Genomic DNA, 10936 nt, shown 5'->3' with positions numbered 1-10936 from the left:
AGGAAGGATGTTGTGAAACTTGAAAGGGTTCACAAAAGATTTGCAAGGGTGTTGGGGGGTTGGAGGGTTTGAGCTAGAGGGAGAGGCTGAATAGGCTGGGGCTATTTTTCCTAGAGTGTTGGAACTTGAGGGGTTACCTTTTCATAAAGGTTTGTTTTTTAAAAACTAAAAAATCATGAGGATGTGGACAGGGTGAATATCCCATGTCATTTCCCCAGAATCATGGAATTCAGAACTAGACAGCCCAGATTTAAGGAGAGAAGGGTAAGATTGAAAAGCAACTTTTTCGCACAGACTGTGTTGCATGTATGAAATGAGCTGCGAAAAAGAATGGTGGAGGAATTTTCAAATACAGCATTTTAAAAGACATCTGGATGGATACATGACAAGAAAAGTTTAGAGGGATATGTGCCAAATGCTGACCAATGGGTCTGGATCAGTTTTGGATATCTGGTCAGCATGGACGAGTTGGACGGATGGGTTTGTTTCAATGCTGTACAGCTCTAACTCTAATTAGATTAGCTTAAATGATATTGAATGGTGGAGCAGTTTCAAGAGGCTGCATGGTTTAGCCTTGCCTCAATTTCTTTTATTTTTATGTAAAATAAAGCTGTAAGTCTCACCTGCGAAAGTTGGCAGCTATCTGTGCCCTGGACAGTTGTTGCAATCAAGATGTATTCACACAAAGAACTTGTGACATAAAGCACTGCATGAAGTTCAAAAGCACCATCCTTCTGCCTCCTTTCCTAATTAGATTTGCTAGAGGTAGCATTTTCTTATGTCTGATCACCATAGTAACCATCAAGAGTTGCATAAAGGAGCCTTGCCTTGCCTTTCCTGGCACCTATTGATTTCAACCATCAAGCAAGGTTGACGGCAAGGGCATTATGTAACTCCATATTGTGACAGTGACAGAAATCTAGCAGCAACACCCAGAGACTTAACCATTAGTTTCCTAAATAACACAAAGCAGGATAAGAATCTGTCATACGCAGAATAAGGGAATTGCAGAATAAGGTGAATTGCACAAGTTTGAGATTTCCAATATTTTGCATTTTTATTTTGTAGTCTTAAAACATTTAATTCTAACAGCATTGCAAACTCAAACTAGTAGATGGAAATTATTAGAAAAATTATCCTGGCCGGTTATCCACTAACCATTGGACTTTTGCAGAAATTGAACTGTATTTATCTAATTGTGTCATTGTGAAGTCAGCCTAATTTTGCATAAATTATGGCATTACTGAAATAATCCTGTAGTAGCTGGCTCATGATCCATTTCAGTTTGTAAGGGTTCAAGGTAATCTGAGTACAGTAGCTTTTTTTTTAGGATTTAATACAACTTGCAGTGTGAAAATTTAAGTTTACAGTATGGTTTAATTTATTTGGTTACAATGAATATGAAATGTTTCATGTTGTTTTCTCATTCTATTCTGACAATTGCTGATAGTCAGATGGAAACTTTATCACAGATATTTTAATTTTGAGGAAATGTGGTTATAAAGTTCTACGGGAATGTTCGAGAGTTAAACAATTCCAAACCAAATTTTCCTTCTCAACAGCTTGAATGCAGTGGTGAGGGACAAATGTGGCAATGCAAGTAAATAATGCCTGGTATTTCCTCCTGATGGCACGCTACAATTTGTTTTTGAGCAGTTAATTAATCAACTGCTTTCTGGCATTGTAAAGAGATGTGGTATTTGGCAGTGTCAGTTTTAACAATGAACCTCTGAACCACTTAACATATTGCTGAATGCTTGACATGGAGTGACAGAACTGTAGAAATCTGTAGGGGATGAAGTTCCTAAAGAGGATTTGAGTGTTTCATAAAATTACACAGTTGCTTTGAACTATGAGAAACCTAATAATTAGCTAAAGGAAAAGTGATAGTCTTGTGCAATTATTCCAGAAGTTAATGACTTCATTTCTTTTGCTTTTTAGGTTTTTTTCTAACTAATTTTTAACAGAAGTCCTATTTGAACAGAAAAATTTAAAGCGATAAGTTTTCCACCTCAGTAAAGCAGAAATCTTTAACTGGCTTTAATCCAATTAATGGATTGCATTCAAAATGTGATCTCGCAGTAATTTTTAAAAGAGAGCCCTCTCCTTGCATAATATGTTACCTAGAGCTGGGAATCAGTCCATTTCACCTAATTTTGAATGTACACATCTTCTCAACTCATTGTTTTGTTATTGGCATGCAATGGGAGAATTTAAAAAAAGTCAATTTTAAAATCAATTTTAAGGATTGAGGTAGAAAACATCTCAATCTGCCATCACCAGTAACAATCATTGCTCTCTCTGACTACTTGATGTGCAGAGCTTTGCCAGTACATGAAGGTTGTGAAGGTTTTTGGTATTTTAATGTGAGCTGGTGTATACACATTATTTTCTATTTCAACAGATGGGGCAGATTCATCAGTTTTTTTTTGTTTTTCAGCTCTTATTTACTTTTTAAAAGGCTCTTTGGAATAATTCGGAATAGTAGTAATGGGTGGAAAATTTACAATTGCACGTAAGATATTAGTGTTAGGTGCAAACAAGTCCATACATGCAGTGCTACTGTGTGGTTAGAAATACTGTTGTGTGGGACAGGATGTTGTGCAAGAATAGTCACCTCTTAATTATTCTGGATAATGTGTTAAGGCTTGGTCAGTGCAGCTGCTACTAATATTAAACTACCAGGCTTCCCAAATTTAGGAATATACTTTAAAATGCTTTTGATTTGCATCCAACCATAGATCCTGTAATGTTACCTTACTTCTCAGCCAGGCTGCTATGCTGAATATTATGAAAATAAGAATTTGGGTTTATATAACATTAGTTTTATTTTTATTTGTTCTTGGGATATGGCAAGACCAACAATTATTGCATATGCCTCATTTTGCTTGCAGGAGATGGTAATGAGACATCTGCTTGAATCACTGCTGTATGTACGGTGAGTACATCCCAATTGCTATTTGAGAGAGGGAATTCCAAGATTTTGACCGTCCAGCAGTGAACAATGATTTGGTTCCAAATTCGGATGTTATGAGACTAGACTGAGGACTTGCAGCTGGTGCTATTGCTGTGTGCCTGCTGCTTCCTAACTAGTAGGATTGCAAGTTTAGAAGATGTTTTCAAGGGATCCTTAGCAAGTTGTGACCAAATCCACAGCAATATGGTTGACTGTCTGCCTCTGAGCAATCAGAAATTGGCAATAAATGGTGACCTAGCCAAAGATGCCCTCATTTTGAGTGTGCTTTTAAAAAAAATTGCTGCAATGCATCTTTTAAATTTGTATACACTGTACACTAATATTTAATGTGATGGATGGGTGTCCCCCAAAGGAGCTGCTTTGTCTTGGATAGTGTTGACCTTGAGTGTTGTTAGAGCTGCATTTACTCAGGCAAATAGAGAATATTCCATTACATTTCCTGATTTGTGTCATGTATAGGCTTTGGAGTATCAGGAGTCAAGTCATCATTGCTAATTCACAGCCTCTTACCTGCCCTCGCAGCCAAAACATTTATGGTTGGTCCAGATAAGTTTCTGGTCAATGGTAAATCCCAGAATGTTAAAGCTGGGTGAACAAGTGATGGTGCTACTATTGATTGTCAAGGGGACATTTGTCTCCATCTTGGGCAGAGACCATCCAACAATATATATATATTGCCTGGCACTTGTTTGATAAGCTATTTACCACTCATCAATTCAGGTAGGTTGGCCAGGTCTTGTTGCATGCAGGTCTCCCCAAGTATCTGAAGCAGTGCAAATAGTATTGAAATGTGAAGTTATCAACTGTGTTGACATTTCAGGTTTTGGAAGGGAATGCCATTAATGAAGCAGGTGAAGATGGTTTGAGCTAGGACTCTACCCTGAGTCATGAAGTCTTACAGCATGGAAACCGATCCTTTGGTCCAACTCATCCATGCCAACTAAGTTTCCCACTGGCCTCACCTTTGACCCTCGAAACCTTTCCTATTTATGTCCCTGTCCAAATGTCTTTTTAAATGTTGTAACTGTATCTGCATCTATCACTTCCTCTGACAGTTCATTCTGCATCAGAACCACCATCTGTGTGGGCGGGGGGGGGGGGGGGGAGGGGGGAGGGGAGTTGCCCCTTTTTAAATCTTTCTGCTCTCACCTTAAATTCCCCTACCCTTTGCTCTTCACCTTATCTATGCCCCTCATGATTTTATTCACCTCTGTGTAATGTCAGTACTCCAATTCCTATGCTCCAGTGAAAAAAGATCCCAGCATATCCCAATCTACTTTATAATTCAAATCCTCCAATTCCTGCAACATCCTGGTAAATTTCTGAACGCTCTCCAATTTAATAATATCCTTCCAATAGTGGGGTGTTCAGAACTTGACACAGTACTCTAGAAGAGGCATCACTTACATCCTGTACAAACCTCACATGATGGCCCAATGACTATACTCAATGATCTGAGCAATAAAAGCAAGCATGCCAAATGTTGCCTTCTTCACCCTGTCTGCTTGTGATGAAACTCAAAAAATTGTGCACCAGAATGTCTAGATCGCTCCTTTTGACAACACTTGCCAGAGCCCTACCAACAACTGTACAAGTCCTGCCCTTGTTTGTCTTACTAAAATGTAACACCTCCCATTTATCTAAATTAAACTCCATCTGCCACTCCTTGGCCCATTGATCCAGTTGATTGAGATCTCTTTGTAATCTTAGATAACCTTCGTCACTTTCCACTATACCACTAATTTTGGTGACAGACACACTAACCATGTTTCTTAAATTCTCATCCAAATCATTTATGTAAATGACAAATAACAGTGGACCCAGCATTGATTACCATCTAACGCCACTGGTCATAGGCCTCCAGTCTGAACAACAATCATCTAACATGACCCTCTGTCTCCTACCATTCAGCCAATTCTGTATCCAATTGGCAAACTGTCCCTGAATCCCATGTGATCTAAATTTGTCAACTAGATTACCATGTGGAACCTTGTCAATGTTTACCACTCTGCCATTATCTATCTTCTTAGTCACCTCTTCAAAAATTTCCATCAAATTTGTGAGACATGATTTCCCACATGCACAGCCATTCTGACTCTCCCTAATCAGTCCTTGTCTTTCCAAATGCATGTAAATCCTATCTCTCAGCCCCTTCAATGAACTTGCCCACCTCTGATTCCAGACTCACTGGTCTATCGTTTCAAAGTTTCTCCTTAGTCTTCCTTAGATAAAGGTGTTACATTATCCACCCTCTGATCCTCCACCTGTGGCTGTAGATGATACAAAGATCTTTGCTAGGGACATCAAAATTTCTTCCCTAGCTTACCACAACATCCCGGGATACACTTGCAATGGAGTCCATGGCTAAAATGATTAGTTTCTAGAAAGTAAAACAATTTTCCCTTGCATTAGGTGTAACTCCAACTAGTGTAAAGGTTTTTGCCTGATTCCTTAAGTTTTATTAGTTCTCCTTGGTGCTGCCGTTGGTCAAATGCTGCCTCGATGTGAAGCATAGTTACTCTTGCCTCTGGAGCTCAGCTCTTTAGTCCATGTTTGGAGTGAGTGACCATAGTAAAACCCAAACTGAGAATCAATGAGCAGTTTGCTGGGTACATGCTGTTAATGACACCATTCATCGCTCCACTAAATTAACTGAGAATGAACTGAATTAGCAGTAACCTGCTGCAATGGATTTGTTCTGTTTTCTTATTCAAAGCATAACTTGGGCAATTTCCCACATGGTCAGGTAAATGCCAATGGTGTTATGCTCAGGACATCCCAAATACTGCTCAACCAATGCATGTTTTTTTGTGTATTCATTATCATTCTCCTAAAGTGTGGAGAATGCAGTTTGCACACAAATGTAGTGAATAACAAGCTAAAGTCCAATATTGGGGAACAATATTGATCAGCAAAACACTGTGTCCTTGAGCATTGTAGTCTTTACCACATCCTTCTGAACAGGCAACCTCAGTTCAGCATCATGGATAAATGCAACATGGACAGCACTACAGAATGGCCTGAAGCATTTTTATAACCAAGAATATCCCTGTTAAGTGGAGGAATGGATAGAAAAGGAGAGAGTTTCTCCTATCGGATAGATCCCTGAGCAGACTGTCCAAGTCATTTGGCAGAATGCATCATTGGAACTGTCCAACAAGCAGTAAGATGTAAGTTGGCTGCTGGTGAGAAAGGCAATACCTGTCAGATTGTTCAAGTGTGCCACCACAGGCTGCCTCGAAGCAGCTGTCAGGGGAAAGACACTGTCATGCAACTTCCCCTGGAATGTGCCTTTGCGAAGGAAATCTGGAGAGCGATGCAATGGTTTTTGTTTTGAGGTTCATCCTGACCAGCTCTGTGACACAGGCTTTTCCCCCACGTGCACACTGAGACAAATGTCAACTGCACCTAGAGGACTATCACTTTGATGAAAGTTACTCATTTGTCTGCTCAAAACTTGTTGGTCTTTCACTGTAAAGAGTTGACCTCGAATGAGTGTTGCAGACTGGCACATTCCAAGGTCTAAGACTATGTGGTGCAGGTTGACTCTAGCTTGGGTCAGCTACCACCAAGGTGTAATGGATGGGAGATGGGGTGTATAAACTGCCATCTAAGGTCTTTCTGTCTTTTTGCCAAAGTATAATGGTGGAAGACCCAGTAACTCAGTGCAAAAGACAAGGCTGAAGATTTTGCAGCAAACTTCAGCCAGAAGTGCCAAGTGATAATCCATTTCTGCTGCCTCCAGTAGTCCCTAGCATTACAGATACCAGTCTTCAGCCAACTTCATTCACTCCACTCCATGTGATATCAAGAAACAGCTGGAGACATTGGATACAGCAAAGGTTATGGGCCCTGACAAAATTTTGGCAAAAGTACTGAAGACATGAGCTCTAGAACCTGCTGTTCCCCCTTGCCAAACTGTTCCAGTACAGGTACAACGCTGATACCTAGCTGGCAATGTGAAAAATTTCCCAAGTATGTCCTGTACATTAAAAAGCAGGATAAATCTAACCCAGCCAATTACTGCCCCATCACTGTACTCTCAATCTTCAGTAAAGTGATGGGAGGTATCGTCAGTGCTATCAAGCAGCACCTGCTCGGTGATGCCCAGTTTGGATTCCACCAGGGCCACTCAGCTCCTGACAGCCTTGTGGACAAAAGATCTAAATTCCAGAGGTGAGGGTAAAGGGTAATCAGTAGAGATTCTACAAATACATTAAAAGCAAGAGGGTAACTAGAGAGAGAGAGTTGAACCTGTTAAAGATCAAGGAGATGGGAGAGATATGAAATGAACATTTTGTCAGTTTTTATTGTGGAGAAAGAAACGGAGTCTAGAGAACGCAGAGAAGTTTAGTTTGAAAACAATTCGCAGAACAGAAGAGGAAGTTTGAGCGATCTTAAAGAATATAAAGGTGGATAAATCTCCAGAACTTGATCTAATGTATCCCAGAACTTTGTGGGAAGTAAGGGAGGAAATTGAGACCCCCAGAAGAAATATTTGCATCATCTATAACTATGGGGGAGGTGCCATTGACAGGAGCTTGTAAGAAAATTCCCCAATTTTTCCTTACAAATGATCAGACCTGAGAGTCTGACTTTGGTTGTGGGAAAATTGTTGGAGGTGATTATAAAAGATAGGATTTATGGACATTTTAAAGGGGCAAAAAATTGATTAGGGATAGTCAGCATAGTTCTATGCGAGGAAAATCACGTCTCACAAACTTGATTGTGTTTTTTGAGGAAGTGACCAAAAATATTGATGGCGGAGCAGTACGTGTTTATTTGGATTTTAGTAAAGCCTTTGACAAGATTCTGTATGGTAGACTAATTAGTAAAATTAAGCCATATGGGAGTCAGGGTGAGCTTGCCAATTAGATCATAATTGGCTTATTAGCCAATAGAGAAATGATGGAGGGTTGCTTTTTGGATTGGAGGCTGTAATCAATGATAGTCCACAGGGATTGATTCTAGGTGCTCTTGTCATTTATGTAAATGACTTGGATCAGAATATAAAAGACATGGTTTGTAAGTTTACAGATGACATCATACCTTGGTGGCATGGTAGGCAATGAAGGTTTTCTACGATTGCAGAGGGATCTTGATCAATTGGCTGAGGAGCGGCAGATAGAGTTTAATCTGGATAAATGTGAGGTATTGCATTTTGGTAAAACAAATAAGGGCAGGACTTATGCAATTAATGGGGAGCACCTTGGGTTGTATTGTAGAACAGAGGGACTGAGTGATGCAAGTACGTATTCTTTGAAGTTTGTGTCACATAGACAAGATGGTTGAAAAGGTATTCAGCACACTTGCCTTCAGTGCTCAGCCCTTTTGAGTATAGGAGCTGGGAAGTCATGCTGAGGTTGTGCAGGACATTGGTGAGGCCTGTTCTGAAATGCCATGTCCAGTTCTGGTTGTTCCATTATAGGAAGGATAATATCAAGCTGGAGAGCGTTCCAAAAAGATTTACCAGGATGTTCCTGGGTATGGAAGGTTTGAGTTGTAAAGAAAGACTGGATAGGCCTAATGAGGTACAGATAGAGTTAATAGTGTTGTCTTTCCTCTAAGATGGGGCATTTCAAGACCGGGAGCTCTTTTTTTTTGAGGAGAGAGGGACTTGATTTAAAAAAGACATGACATGTCTGTTTCTATGCTGCATTACTCTATGACTGAAGAGTGACACCCCTTGAATGCAAGGCTGCATTCGACCAAGTGTGGCATCAAGGAGCCCTAGCAAAACTGGATTCAGTGGGTATCAGGTACAAACTCTCTCCAGTGGTTGGAGTCATACCTGGCACGTAGGAAGATGGTCATGGTTGTTGGATGTCCGTCATCTCAGCTCCAGGTCATCTCTGCAGGAGTTCCTCAGGGTAGTATCTTAGGCCCAACCATCTTCAGCTGCTTAATTAATGACATTCCCTCCATCATAAGGTCAGAAGTGGGGCTATTCGTTGATGATTGAACATTGCAAAACACCATTCAGGGTTTCTCAGATACTGAAGCAGTCCTTTCCCAAATGTAACAAGTTCTGGACGAGATCCAGGTTTGGGCTGACAAGTGACAAATAACATTCATACCACACAAATGCCAGGTTATGACCATCATGAATGAGAGACAATCTCACCACCACCTCCTTGGCATTCAACAGTGTTACTGTCACCTGAATCCCCCTATGATCAAAATCCTGGGGGTTATCATTGCTCAGAAACTTGACTCACCACATAACCATAATGGCTAAAAGAGCAGGTCAGATGCTAGGAATACTGTGACCTGTAACTCGCCTCCTGATTCCTCAAAGCCTGTCCACCATGTACAAGACACAAGTCAGGAGTGTGATGGAATACTTCCCACTTGCCTGGATGAGTGCAGTCCCAACAACACTCAAGAAACTTGACATCAGTCAGGATGAAGCAGTCCACTTGATTTGGCTCTACATCCACAAGCGTCCTTCCCTCCACCACCTCCGTTCATTAGCAGCAGTGTGTACGATCTACAGGATGCACTGCAGAAATTCACCAAAGATCCTCAGACAGCACCTTCCAAACCCACAATCACTTCCATCTAGAAGGACAAGGACAGCAAATAAATTGGAACACCACCACCTTAAAACTGCCCTCCAAGTCACTCACTATCCTGACTTGGAATTATATTGCCACTCCTTGCTGGGTCAGATTCCTGGAATTCCCTCCATTATGGCATTATGAAGGCAGCCCGCCACCAACATCTTGAGGGCAATTAGGAACAAACAAAAAATGCTGGCTAGTCAGCAATGTCCACATCCTACAAATAAATAGAAAAAAATGAGATTCTCTTCAGTTGTGAGACTCTGTTGTTGCAGAACAAACGTAAACACTTTCTTCCTGCATGAGTTAAAATGCCTTTATTTGCAACTGCACACTAGTTCTGTGGAATGTAAAATTCCAACATATCATTTGTGTTTCTTTTTCCTCATCGGAAAGATTTTAGAACAGAATAAGAACTTTTCTGTATGCAACTATACATTTTTATAATTAAACTACGTCTTTGCAATAAAAAATAGAGAGAGAAATTGGGCCAAATGTTTTAATGGATGGCAGATCCCCTGTTGCCCATTTTCTGTCTTCATTAAAGTTGAATTTGACACTACAAATCTGTAATTTTGCTCTGTCCAAAGGTGCTGAGAATATGGAAATCATTGCCAGAAAGGATGATAGAGGTTGAAACCCTTAGCAAATATTTGCAAATGCACTTGGAGTGCTGTAATATGCAGGGTTACAGATCTGGATCTGCAAACAAGAGCTGGATTACGTTCAATATTTCATGCTTGGTTGTTGTAGACATAATAGGCTCAATGATAATCTATGCGCCTTAGGTTTTTTTGTTTCAATGGCACCCAATGGGGAAGCACTTTCTCTCAATATTGTAAACACATCATGAAGTACGTGTTCAAATTTTGGAGTGAGACTTTGATTCGTAGCTGTCCATCAGATTAAGGGGTGGCAATGGCCTAGTATATCAATGGTGGACTGTTAGTCCAGAGACCCAGGTAATGTTCTGGGGCCATAGGTTCAAATCCTGTCATGGCAGATGGTGGAATTTGAATTCGGTAACGAACCTGGAATTATGAGCATCCGTTTCATTAAATGTCCTTTTAAGGAAAGAAAACGACATCCTTAGCTACTTTGGCCTAAATATCACTACAGATTCTCAGCAATGTGGCTGACTCTTAGCTGCCTTCTGGGAAATTTAGGGATAGGCAATAAATGTTGGCCTGGCAGGGATGCTGTCATACTGGTAAATGAATTATATAGGTGACATTGTAACAAAAAATGAGCTAAATTCTCAGGAGGAAACAAATACAACAAAGATCACCTAACTTGGAAGTGAACAGTGGATGCACTGGAGCTCCATACTACTAGGTGCAAGATGAGCTGGGCCAGTGTGTGTCATCTACAAGTTTGTTTTATTTCTTCTACTGAA

Source organism: Stegostoma tigrinum, chromosome 17 (genome assembly GCF_030684315.1).
Source record: "Stegostoma tigrinum isolate sSteTig4 chromosome 17, sSteTig4.hap1, whole genome shotgun sequence".
NCBI lineage: Eukaryota > Metazoa > Chordata > Chondrichthyes > Orectolobiformes > Stegostomatidae > Stegostoma > Stegostoma tigrinum.
Note: the sequence above shows the minus strand (reverse complement) of the source record.